The sequence below is a fragment of the Numida meleagris genome, chromosome 2 (genome assembly GCF_002078875.1).
Source record: "Numida meleagris isolate 19003 breed g44 Domestic line chromosome 2, NumMel1.0, whole genome shotgun sequence".
Lineage (NCBI taxonomy): Eukaryota > Metazoa > Chordata > Aves > Galliformes > Numididae > Numida > Numida meleagris.
Window position 1 is genome coordinate 140,724,140 of NC_034410.1, and position 14,044 is coordinate 140,738,183.

General features: G+C 41.3%; 1 long non-coding RNA gene across 1 annotated transcript; it reads left to right on the forward strand.

Annotated features, from left to right (window-relative positions):
• Positions 791-4,090, forward strand: LOC110394240. The gene is made up of 3 exons (XR_002435470.1): positions 791-1,271; positions 1,521-1,613; positions 2,100-4,090. It is a non-coding gene; the product is annotated as an uncharacterized LOC110394240 (long non-coding RNA).

The following is a 14,044-nucleotide window of genomic DNA, read 5'->3' on the forward strand; positions in this document are numbered from 1 at the left end:
AGATGGGGCACTGAGGGACTTGGTTTAGTGGGCATGGGGGTGGTGATGGGCTGACGGTTGGACCAGATGATCTTAGTGGTCTTTCCAACTGTAATGATTCCATGCTATCTAATTTAAGGATAATAGAGGGAAGAATTGTGACTTTCCACAGTACTCTGCAATGAATCCGTGCTACAATGAGGTTGCAGAAGTGAATGCTACAAACTAAATCAGGGCTGAATGAATAAAAACAAAGACCCAGAGCTGCACATGAGCTGACTGTGTGAACCCTCTCAAGCCTGCCTCTGATCCCCCTGGGACAACAGACAGCTTACAGAGCTGTTCTGGGCAGGAAAAGAAACCCAGACCCTGATAAGAAGGAGACTCAGAGGAAGCTGTAGTTCTGAGACAGTAACCATGTATTGCTCTCAGCTAGAATAATACCCAGCAACACACACAGAGATGTAGCTCTGGTCTCCTTCTGACTCGGGCAGAACGGCTGTGATTAATCAGACTCACTCCTGGAAAATGGCGGTGGCCCACCACAAGTGGAAGAAAACATTTCTGTGGGTTTTTATTGTTTTTTTTTTTTTTTTCTGAGGACGGCAGGATCTCCCCTGCTGCACTTCTACACCTCTGTGGCTTTTCCGTCACTAGGCTATCACTATTGCAGCATCATCATTTTTTCCCCTACTTTTTTCTTATTCCTCTCAGCCACTCTGCACTGTGTAATAATGTGTGTAAAAGGCAATGTTTACTTTTGCAGTGCTACCTGCCCCGAGAGCAGCAAGGCATCCTGTGTAGCAGCTGTGGGCACTAATTCACCGCGACTGCAGTCTGCTTTTGCAGCATCAGCTACATTTCTTTTCCATATGCTAACTCCCTTTTAGCTTAATTTTCCCATTACCCAGCAGTAACACTGAGCAACTGTGTTGGGCTGTATTCAAATGCAAATTAATAACCCCTTCTGTCCATTAGCTCCGCTGTTTCTTGTCTGGCCAAAGCAACTGGAAGCAGTGAGGAGCGCAGTTCAGCGGTCGGACAGAGGGGCCCTGTCTGGGCTGGGCTTGCTGTTCATCCCAAGAGCAGACACAAAGCAGCAGGCTGTCACAAGGAGAGGTCCCTCACCAAGGCGTTTCCTGTCATATAACCCCTGGCCCCCACGCTGCTGGCAGACGCTGTAGCTCTCCCAACGCCAGTGTTTGACATATGCAATTCACACAATGCCTGTGCTGTGCTGTGCTCTGGATTGGAAACATCCACTGGATTGGCATGGAGAATCTTTGAAGCAGGTAAGGGGAGCTGAGGGGAAGGCAGAAGTCACTGTGAAGCCGTATGACTCCAGTCTTAGGCATCATTCACAAGCCAGGCTGGTAAGATAGAGAAACCTGTAAGCAAAGTAGCCTGGCACAGAACAAGCTCACCAAAATGGTGTGCATGAATGCTGATAGTGTGAGGGATGGGGAAGGGAGAAGCGGGGAGAGGACAAAAATAAATAGAAGAAAAACATATGTTTTCTCTGTCTGATCTCTCTCTTGCAGGACCACTTGGGACTCAAAATGCCACAACACACTGGGAGGAAAAAGTGCTGTAATTCCTCTCCAGTGTCACCCAGAAAATGAAGCTCCACCCATGTGAGTCACTAAACCCAAAAGGGCTGATGCATTTCTTCACGCCTATGTAACTCAGCTCCATTTGAATTTGTTTCCACTTTAATGCTTAATTTTCAATCACCTACTGGTCTCACCTTTCCCTTTCAGCACGGTGCGTGTGTAAATAGCATTACTCCATGCTAGGCAGATCTCTTGCTTTACAAATAATATTATGGATTTCATAATTTTCTGAGTTTTGTTTGTTTCACCTATTATTTGCAAAATCTTTTAGTTTAAGCTGATAGATTCTCTTTGAAAACCCCAAGAAATAAAGCGATCCATGAACAGGAAGAGCAACCCTCACTTACAGGGCTTCAAAGAATGAGAAGGAACAATGCTGGGAGGCAAACCTATGATGCTTGAACCCATGCTGGGATGAGTTAAAGTTCAGTTGCTGGAGAAGGCGTGCCAGTGTGGACAGAGTGCTTTGGTTAAAGACAGTTAAGTACCATTTCTCTCATTCCACAGCTCCAGCTGGCCAGGTTATGTAAACAGACATTCAATCAAGAGGCATCAAGGCATCAAAGAGAGCATCCCCCTCTCAGAGCGATCTCTGCAATAATGATCAGAAATCTCAGACTGTACACACTGAAAAGTTATGTCTAGAATGACTTGTACACCAAATATGAATGGGAAAGGTATGTAACTCATGTTTGGATAATGAATGAACAAAAGATACTTGTAATTATTTCACAAATAGGAAGGGAGGAAAATAGTCATAGAATAAATTACTTGCCATGAAAAATTCATAGCTGATAGAAATCCCAAACCTTAGACCTCATGATAGACAAAAAAAGATAGTTGTTGAAGCTTTCCACTTCTGTGTTGCTCAGAATATTGCTTACGTTTGCATATAAGATCATCTCACATTCTGTTCTTCCAGTGCAGAATAATAAATGTGTCAGCTCAGGTATCTGTTGAAACTCAGCCATCTGCAAGATGTTGCCATGGAAAGAGCCTATTGCACATGAGTTTTTAACTATGGAGATTGTTTTTAACTACGGAGATTGTACTTTTTGTACAGGACTTTGCTTTTTTGTACCCTTTGGAAAGAGTAAATTCCCTGGCAGATCAGTGCTGTTGCTTAACCTTAGACACACAAAAAGTAAAGGCAATGCTCGTTCAACATGGACATGTGACACCAGGCAAGGAGAGGCTTTTTTACAAGTGATGAAAATACATTTTCTGGACAAGGATGTGAGAAATGAATCCAACAGTGACTGAAAGAAATCTGACAAATGTTACATGAAGCAGATCAACTTTCAACTCTGACCTAACCACAAAGGACAGTTACAAACTAAAGGCAAGCAAAACAACCCTTGTCTAGCTGGCCTTTCTTATCTGTTAAGAGGTACAGCAACTGAGCTACAGCTTTGAAGTCAATCAAATGATGAACCTGCTAAAACTGATTAGCACAGGCTTGTCTCTGTGAAAACAGAGCTGGGAATGCAGTGCTCTGAAGTGGAAATGGCTGGAAAACTGAGGCTGTGGAGTCACAGAGGAGCGTGTGGATCCCCTCTGAGCTGCAGCAATGAGGGCAAGTGCAGGAGTATTTAAAGCAGCTGAGTGTGCATGCAGTGTTGCTCTTGCCATTTGCTTTTGCAGTGTTTCCCGTTCTGCAGCTCTAAGCTCCTGAACCCCTGAGGTGCCTGGGGTTCTGAGCCTCACCTCTGGCAGAAGTTGGCGCTGAATGTGTCAGATGAAGTGCAAAAACCCTCGTAACGAACAATAATGGAATAACAGGCTGGAGGGAAAGTTTCTGCCTAATAGCCAGTGATTAGTTCAATAAAAGCAGAGCGTAAAACAACAAATACAGGGAGAAAATTGGCAGCAAGATTAGCCCTGCTATTACTGCAGAGATCCAGCTACCAAGAGCCAAACAGAGCAGCAGCAGTACCCATTGAAATCAATGACATTTATTCACATCCTGTGGCAGCAGAATGGAGTCCCCTATCTACTTTCCTCAGCAGTGCTGTTGCAACAAGATCAGTGAGGGTGAAGCATGTGTACATCTGTAATTCTTGCTCTCGGTTTGAGTGCTCTTAACTGTCATGACAAACTGTGAAAACATCGCCAGTCTATAAAAGTCTGCAGGTCCCTGTCAGAGGTAGATACAGAGCCAAAGGCTGTGTGCAGGCGCTGGGACTGTTTGCTCGCCTCCACTCCCATTTTATCTCCTGCTGGCAGATCAGTTCATTCAGTGAATCACCCTCAAATGCAGTTACTTGTTCTCTGTTGTATTTTGGGGTAGAAATTGCCTATTCATTCCATTTTCCTGTCCTGCCCTGCATGACTAGTTACCACATCAGGTTGTGGAGAAAGTCAGATATGTAGCCAGGGTTAGGGCTAATTAAACTTTCAAAGAATCACAGAATCACAGCATCATAGAATGATTAAGGGTGGAAAAGACCACTAAGATCAACAAGTCCAACTGCCAGCCCATCACCACCATGCCCACTACACCATGTCTCTCAGTGCCACATCTACACAGTTCTTGAAATCCTGCAGGGATGATGACTGCACCACCTCTCTGGGCAGCCTGTTCCAATGCCTCACCACTCTTTCCGACAATAATTTTTTCCTGATATTCAACCTGAACCTCCCCTGGTGCAACTTAAGGCCATTCAACCCCTCTTGTCCTATCACTAGTCAGCTGGGAAAAGAGGCCAACCCCCACCTTGCTAAAGTATGTGTACTTGAATTAAGGATTTAATTTTTTTTAATGCAATTTGGTACCAGGAAAAAGACAGGCAGGCTAGAGACTGGGAAAAAGGTATGGGGAGAAGACTTGACTTCTGTCAAGACTCTTCAGCAATCCATTCCATTCTTCCAACCCTGTTACCTAATCCCCTTGGAAGGCAGTGGTTCTCACACAACTCTTATCTGGTGAATTAATGGAATTTCAGAGAGGAAAATTTAAAAAAAAAGAAGGGAAAAAAAGAAAAAACTTAACTGATCTGGTATGAGAAGGGAAATTCCACTTCATCTTGCAACAGATCTGTTAGTGAGCTAGGCTGGCTGTGCTGGCAGCTCTTTCCTTTAAATATTTATTTTAACTAGAATAACTAGACTCGTGTATACATATAGCTCTTCTGGAATGGAAGTTTTGGTCTTGTTCAGCCTAATCCTTCCTCGTACTGACGGGTTAACTAATAACTGGTATAAACTATATCTCAAGTGGTAAATTTGCTTCTCTGAACAGAGCAAAGAAAAAAAAGCACTAGCAATATTTTCCTGGTGTAGGCAAATGATTTTTTTTTCTTTTCTGCTACAGCAAAAGAAAAAAAAAACATTTTTTCTTATTACACATTTTATCCTCCATATTTTGAACTTTTAAGTCAAATCTGGATCTAATTTTAGCTGAGTATTGTTATGTGTTCTCACTAGAATGACCTGGTTTAGTGAGAACTATTGGTGATAGGTGGACGGTTGGACTGCATGATCTTGTAGGTCTTTTCCAACCTTGGTGATTCTATGACCTGAGTAATTGTTTGCCCTGTCTTTTTCTACAACGAATACCCCTGACACGTGTGCTCCTCTGAATTTAAGCCCCTTTTTTCCTCCTACTTCTTTGCCCATTGCCAAGGAGGCTTTGAATTCAGACCCTGCTCTCCAGCACGTCCCTTTAGCTCTGACATCCTCAGATCCAAAGCCCAAGAAAGCTCACTTCCCAGGCAAATCCATGAAGACTAGTCCTCTTACCCCAAAGGGAAGCTCTCAGCCTTTTCAGAGCCAACACAGTTGTAGTATATCCCAAGTAGGAGGGGACCCATGGGGATCATCAAGTTCAATACAAAAGAAGAATCGGGTGATCATCTCTCTCTGCTCAGCCCTGGTGAGGCCACATCTTGAGTACTGTGTTCAGATTTGAGCCCCTCACTACAACAAAGGCATTGAGGCCCTGAAGTGCGTCCAGAGAAGGGCACTGAAGCTGTGAAGGGTCTGGAGCACAGTCCTATGGGGAGTGGCTGAGGGAACTGGGATTGTTCAGTCTGGAGAAGAGGAGGCTCAAGGGAGACCTTATCGCTCTCTGCAGCTCCCTGAAAGCAAGTTGTGGTGAGGTGGGGGTTGGCCTCTTCTCCCAGATAACTAGCAATAGGACTTACTTCTCTCATATTTAATGTGAATCTGAACTGAATCAATTTTTTCATGATCTGGAAAATACTATACTGCATGAAAATTATCTCTGCTCAGACAAGAGAGTTTCAGCTGAGGAGGCTGCTTGAGAACAATTTACTTTATAGTTTTGCCCTTTATCTTGGGGCAATTCTGTCATGTCAGCCCTGAATTAACAAGTATTTTATTAAAATTAAACTTAAAAGGAAAGAACAGATTCCCAGTGGCAGTCTGCTTGTTTTTAACTGCTCTCTCTTTGTATCAGGGTACCACAGGGGGCTTTATCTGCATTAAAAGGGAAGATCTGACTGTGGTGATGTGAGCATATCAGACAGAAGTGCCCGCACAACCAGATGATGAAAAATCCTCATCATCCACTGAATCTGCACCCAGCCAAAGTGGAATATGGAAGACTTGAGGTGGCTGGGCACCTGTAGGCACCTGTAATGTCAGAGTGAATATTGCAACCTGGTCTAGCTAGATGTCTGCTCATCTAGCTACACATTGCTACTACACTCACATTTCCTGGTAGAGATGCTCCTTGCACTGGATTAAGGACTTGCTTTAATGATTTGCCATAGGCAAGACCTAGTTAAACACACTTTAATTGGGAGAATTTTGAAATAAAATTTGGAAATATAAATGAGGATAAAGATCAAACTTCTACCAAAAAGAAATTCCAGATGGTCTACTCTAAATTTCAGTAAATTAATAATGACTGTAAAGGAAAATTTACTTTGTAATCTAGAAGGGTGACTGGGTATGAAATCTGATGCAAAATCCTTCCTTTCCTTTCACAAACTATAATACTAGAATTTTTTTTCCCAAACATCTAGTCACCATACAAACAGGAATAACTCTTCCTTTGACTCTTGTATATCATTCCAAAATTACCAGATATTTTTTAATAGTTTAGTCTGGGGGAGGAGTTGTTGTTTTTTGTTCTAAACACGTATGTAGTTATTTCCAGAAAAAAAGAAGAGAGATTTTGAGGAGCTAAAAGTGAGCCAGGATGTAAGATATACTGGTATGATATATCCATAGCTCCATACATTCATGTTCAAGCAATTCATCACCAGGCTGAAAGGAAAGACAAGTGGTCAACTGGTGGCTGTAAATCTGTCCACTTGTTTAAATCACCCTAGTCAGATGCATTGGCAGAAAGCCCAAGAGCAAACTCTGTCCTGTTTAAAAAATAACAGTGTTGTTCATGTGTGCCTTATCAATCACAGAGCCTTAATGCACAGGCATCCATGCGATAGATGGAAATGAAGAGAAGACTGTGTACTGCTGGGATTGTTGTTTGTGCAGACAAGAAGGTGAAGTATTGGGCATTTTTATTCTGAAGAGCAGAGATCCACTCCAGAGTAAAACTAATTTTATTTCTACTGTTAAATATCAGTGTCTGATTCTAGAATAGAATCCCATGTAATTCTGCTCTCTGAAAGAAAATTTTTGGGATCTTGGAGAGACCTGGGACTTTATCTCACCTGTACAGCAGGAAATTGATGTGAACAAGTCAACACATTTTCTTCATTAATTATCAAGAGAAGCAATTTGACAGCTTGCCTTTTGGAGTTTCCTTGTCCTGATGGTGGAGGAAACCCATATTATGAATGCAAATATCCAACATAACTTTTAGATGCTTGGTGTTGTCTGGTACCCACTTTGCTGCATTTCTGTTACACCAAACCTACTTTTGTGACCCCTGGGGAGACTTTGCATAACCAGCACCTGCCTCACTGCAGCTGTGGCAGCTGGAAAGAGGGGCTGTAATTAGGGCACTGTCACTCTAACTAAAAGTGTACAGAGCAGGCAAAGGATGAAGTCACTCAATGTACTGGTGTCCTACTTAACTCTCATCTGGGACACTGGATCTTTCCTGTCTTCCTTTGCACTGAAAACTAAGTAGCTTGCAAAAGGCTCTTCTTCCTGTCCATAGCACAGTGAGATGCCAAGCCCAGATGTGACCCCAAAACCTTTCTGGGTAACGTGATACCACATGTGCCACTTACACCCTTTTGAACTGCAAGATGTTTCCATCTCCTCATGCTCCTACCAGGCTCTGGAATGCTTAATGTACTGAAGAAATTTGTAAAGTTACCTCTGGCAGTTTGCCTCTATCTCCAGTTACGAGCTCAGGTAATTCTCACAGTATGCATGGTTCTGTTCAAGCATTTACTATTTATGTTCTGCCTCCAAGATCTATCAAGATATATCCCTTCTATCAGAACTTACAAGTGGAAGGTGCAATGAAAATATCTTTTCTAAATCTTTTCTCCTTTTTTTGTGGTGCAAGACTTTCTTCTGCCTTTACATCTTTGCAAAATCTACTTTCCAATGCAGTCGGATACAAGATCTATCCTCTATCGCATCATCACTCACTTCACTCAGCACAAAAAGGCAGTTTTCATCACATTTACTTGTTTTTCATATTGCTACCTCTGAACTTTCCCTCCTGCTACTAGTTCCACAAGCATATGCTTCCTAATGGTGGCATTAATTCTTCATAATCTTTATTTGTGCACTCCTACCCATTTACTGCTTTCACTTGTGTCACAGCCATGATTCTGACCAGCCAACACTACCCTTGCCCTGCAGTTTTCAAAGAAACATGAAGTTGAACTCAAAACTGCCTTCTCCATCTCCTCTTTTGTATTATGCCCGTTGAAACACACAATTTGGTTTTCAAATTGCTGACAGTCGATGACTGCATTTTCACCATTTTGCATCTCAGTATTTAAGAAATATAAAGGACGAAAACTCTGCATGTTCCATTTGCATAAGTGGGGAATTCATATGAAGTTGCCCTCTGTCTTTCTGAACTCTATGAAGTGCCAGATGACCAGTCACTCTAATTGCTACATGGGTTTGGGAGCATTTGATTTCTGAGGAGTGATTATGCCTGAAACAGATTGTGCCCAAAGAAAAATGATCTGCATGAAAATGCACTTAATTATAAACTGCCACAGCAGAAATGGAACCTGACAGCCCATCTGCCCCATAGGACTGCTCCATACATCACTGAGCAGATGAAATGGTGCTAAGAGCCAAGCACATATAATCCACTGACAGGCACCAAAATAAAATCTGATTTTCAGAAACACTTGGTGCCCAAGGAGCTTTCATTGATGCAAGATGGAGCCAAGCAGAGCATCTGAAAGGAAAATTTGGTAGAGTTAATATTTGCAGTCATTTACAGACATCCAGAATCAGTGGTCCAATGTGTGAGGAATTATATAGATGTGTCAAAAGTTCCCCTGGTAAAGAATAATACTCTACTAAAGAAAGTCATATGTTTTTTAGCATGTGTTCATGGCTTACACCTTTCTTCATTAAGTCCTTTATGCTGGAATGGCAGGCACTACGCACTGAGTCCCTTATCCCTTACCTCAAGAAATAGCATGCCAGGCACCAGGAAGGCCTGGCACCACCACATCACCCACAGTCACTGGCAGATTACAGGAGACATTTAATTCCACTACAAAATTTGTGTTGTGAAAGGTAATTGCACATTATAAGGCAATTACATTTAATGCAGCACAGCAGCATCTAATAGTATAGCAAACGGGTACCACAAAAGGACCTGGATTAGCAGGATTCATCAATTTCCAGACCAGAACTCCTCTCAAGCATGATAATAATGATGGAGAGCATGCAAGAATACTTGCCTTTATCACAGAAAATAGAAGAAAGAAAAGACATGTAAAGCTTCAAAGAAAAATGGCAAGAAATAAGTAAGGCAGGAATAACGTCCTAGCTACTGGCATAGTAGATAAGAGTATCTGATAAGCACTGTGGATACAGATGGAGCAAAGCCGTTGGGAGATATTGTTTTATATGGAATGAATCCAACTAGCAAAAGAAATGTAGATGCCTGTTTTGAAGAGTAAAGATATTAAAGTAGATATGGTTTTGTTAGTGAAACTTAAGATTCTAGCAGACCGGAGAAGATTTAACCCCAAAAATATGCCAGCTAATAATAAGTACAATAGGCATCTGTGAGGAAGGCATCAAAACAAAGACAGTCATTGTGCAGAACAAGAACACAAGCATCAAAGTAAAGCAATGGGACACACAAGACAAACAAATTGACTGAGGATGGTCCAGTGTGCACAATAATGATGGTACTGTGAAAGGCAGGAAGGAGATTCCAGGCACTCATGTACGGCCATAAAGAGTGTGGGAACATTGGTGCAGTATAGTGCGTAGCAAGAATCATTATCCTGGGTAGAGTACTGCACTAATATATCTAACTGTTTATGATACAGGGTCTGATCTATTGAGAGATGAATGAAGCATCTCCATGTGGAACAAAACAGTATAATGTAAATAACTTTTATATCCCAGAAACCAAATACTCTAAGAGGGAAAACCAAAGAATCCCACAGAGTAGTTGCAAAGGTAGGGAGATTTCTAGAGAACAGGGAAAGATCTGTGGCGTGATTATAACATACTCTAATAGTCTCTGTTACAAACACTGGTATATAAGCATCCAAACCAGCCTGATCCCAGTTAGACTGACAATCAGTCAGCATAAAAACCAAAATTTTATTGGAGACATGTGGCTGAGGCCTGATGTTCACAGTTAAAAGCCAAAGGGGAAGTGCAGCCTGTCAAACATAAAAAGCCCAGGGAACAAGACATGTTCTATCTTGTCATTTATAGTAGTTGGCATGCAGAATTATTATCCACTGTGGGACACCAGGGAGCACGACACTAGAATATTCTCAGTGTCAAAATGAGGCAGGAAGGGCCTTTGTCTATAAATACATTCTTTTTTCAAAGCAAAGGGCATTTACAGAGCAAGTTTAAGTGAGAAATTGGGCAACATGAATTTATTGAAAAATCTGGATCCATTTGACTTGCCAGTTTCAGTAGAAAAGGAGCTGTCATGTCAACAAAAATATGGTAGTACGACAGCAAAGGGTAATCAAATCTGAGTTGGCTTAAAGCTGCTGTAGACGTTAGCATTAATACAGTTAGTAAACTTTATCAGAGACGGTGAACCCACCCAATCTTGTCAGCATGCTCTGTCAGACGCCAGTGTATGCCAAGCGGGGCATGTTGTACTGGATATGCACCACAAAAAGGGTAAGGCCTGTGGTGTTACATGATAAAACCAACAGCTGGCTCTGAGATGATAACTGATGACATTTGTATTATTAGAGGAAGCAAAGTCCAGCAGAAAGCCTTGGCCCATAAAGCTGCCGTGCAGGAGATCTTGAAAAGACTTCAGCAACAGTTTAAGGCTGATTAAAGATAAGAGATTTTTAAAGTTGTGAGTTCCTACTGTGCTTTTCAGGCTTGTTACTAAATCCAACAATATAAGGAAGTGTTCTTGAACACTGTGATATATTTGTCTACATTCTTAAATTGACAGTGTGGTGTGTGATATGGTTTAGGGCCAAGTAAACTAGTTCTCTGCCAGACAACTTCCAGACAATCTACTGAAAGGGAGAAAGCAATCTTTCTATCAGATTTCAGAGTTAGCCTGAGATGGAAGCGTACCTTGTCCCTAGGAGTAAAGGCACTTTTTACATTGGCAAGGATCAGTTTTAAGGCATTTCACAGAAAACCTGCAGAGCTGAGCAGGCCTGGGCTTATCAGTAAAGGCCTCACAACCCAACAGCAATACACAACAATTAGGAGAGCTTAACAGGTGAGGTACAGACTCCAGGCAGAGGATGAAGCTCAAATGAAATGAGTGGTCATGAACAGAAAGCATGTCCTGAAATGCAAGGCAAAGTGTAGGTGGCAGAAGACCTAGAAAAGGCATAAATAACCCTGAGTAAGCTTGACCCAAAGGAAGAGGTGTCAGGAGAACAGAGGAGAGAGGAAAAGGGATTTGAAGTAGAGTCAACAGGTTGCCACGCAACAGAATGAAGAAAGCAACAAGGTTAAAACAAGTTCATAGTCAAGATACTGAAAACAAGAAGTGGGGAAACTAGTTTGAAAACAAACTCATTTGAAAGTGTATGACTTCAAAACATTAAACAAGAGAAGTGCTTAAAGCCACATATGTAGGTTCAGGAACAGGTTAACGTCCACTTGCCTTAGTGACAGTTGAACCTGTAAAGTACACCCCACCTAAAATTATTCAAAATAGTGGTTCTTGTGTGACTTGAAAGGAGAAGCATATCTTTCAGGAAGGAATTCTTTGGACACGTACCAAGTAGTCTGTCTCAGTGCATGGTTACATGCAGGATCTCTGCAGAAATAATAATTAAAGGAATGTCCATTCTGTGTTGCAAATGTCTCACACAATTATTGAGCACTACGGAAATTAAATATCTCCTACGTAGTTTGATGTATACAATTCCTCCTGCTTTGTGCAGCCCAGCCCTTTTCTAAGCAGTCTTGAGCCAGGTAAATAGGGAAAGACAACAACAGAAACTGTTTAGGAGATCAGTTGTAAGAGAGTGATCATAGTGGTCCTCAACCTGTTTCAGATGATTTGAAAACTTACTCATTTCAGAATAAAGCAAGAACTGTAAATAAGGCTGTTGCAAGGAAAAGAGAAAAAGTGATGGATCATGTCACATCTTTAATGACTTTATTGTCAATTTATAATGTAGAGTTAGGGAGATTTTCTTGTGTAGAACAAAGCTGAGAATCCTTCTATGATAAAACATTCATATAAAAATGCAAAATTGGTGCGAAAAGAATACAAATCAAAGGACAAACAGGCATTTGCTTTCCGTCCTGATATATTTGAATTGTGTCAGGCTTCAGCTATGATCATTAATAGATAATGGAGAAAGGCAAAAACATGCATTTACCCCTTAATCTTGCAACACGTGCATGCCAGACCATACCTGAACTGTTTCCTGCTCTGTGGCACCACCTCCTGGCACAGATTGACGACACAAATCCAAAAAGATGATAAAATGCAAACTTTTTGTGGAGCATGTTTGTTTTATCTAAGTTATTGCTAGAACTGCTTGTACAAGGAAAGCAGGGGGTGATGCCATATTTTGATGTGTAGGTATGAATAAATGTAATTGCAAAAATTGCATCATTAAAATTACCAAATAAAATCCTGAGTGGAAGAATGGTGTATTAATATACCTTTACATGCTGTATTCAGCCATCAAGAGATTTTGGTAACGTGCACATTCCATGAGAACCCATCCAAAGTTTCCTTCATCTCTCAAACTTACTGAATAAACATAGAAAAAGCAAGGAACTGCTCAAGGGAAGAAATCACAGAATTCTCTTTTGTGTTATGTAGCAACAGGAGGCCTTGAAATAAGATCGCGGCAGCACAGGCTGCACTGCCGCTTCTGAAGCCAGCAGAAAGCCATGCTGTCGCACTGCAGGAAAGATTTCAGTTTTACCATGCCTGAATCACCTCTGGATGTTCAAGGTGAATGTCACTAGCATAGCTAACTATGAGCCATTAGGCAGAAGAGGACTATTTGGAATGAAAGCCCAGAGGCATTTCTCAGAGGTGGCTTTGGTCTCTGCCCATCACTGTCCCCGATTCCCAGAGCAGAGCTTTACCTTTTTTCCATATTTATCTAAGTGATGATGTGTGAAGTGGTGATCAGGAAGGTGGGCATATGGCTACAAATAAAAAAAGCTGTTACTATTTTTGCCTCCTGTTGCTTTTTAATATCTATTCTTCTTTAGTTAGTGAATTAATGAAGAAATTGGCATTCATGATTCCAGCATACTGCAAGGTCTATTTGCTAGGCATGGAATGCTCAGCTCCAGTTTTACTTAGTTTTATATTCAGAAATGTGTCACAGCAGGTAATTGTCTTGGGTAGAAAAGCCACCTGAATTTCTTGGGTGCGCCTTTATTAAAAATTTTGAAGTGAATTGGCAAAAAAACCTCTTCTCAGAAGGTTAGGAAAAATGCACTAGGGAAGAACTGAGAAAAGAAAGCTCAGTAAATGGGCGAAAGGCAGAAATGTTTTCTGTTTAAATAAGACATTCCTGTATTTAGGTGAACTAATTAAACAAGAAGGTGTACACAAACTTTTCCACTGATCCTTCAAGTTAGTATTTAAAAAGAAATTACGTAAATGAGCACTAAAGTCAACGATACTGTGATTTTCCAGGAATGGAGTTATGGATCTGGAACAATAGAATAGAAACTTATAAAAAGATTACTTGAAATCTTTATTCCCTGTACTTGAGAAAAGGAAACACACAAATGTAGTGGAAGGGGAAGTGCTGTGGGGAGGAGGTGCCAAATTAATGAAATCTGAATTTTCAGCTCATTAAAAAAAAAACAAAAAACTGAGAAGACTGCCTTTCCTCATACTGTGTTAAGCTTAACTTCATAAA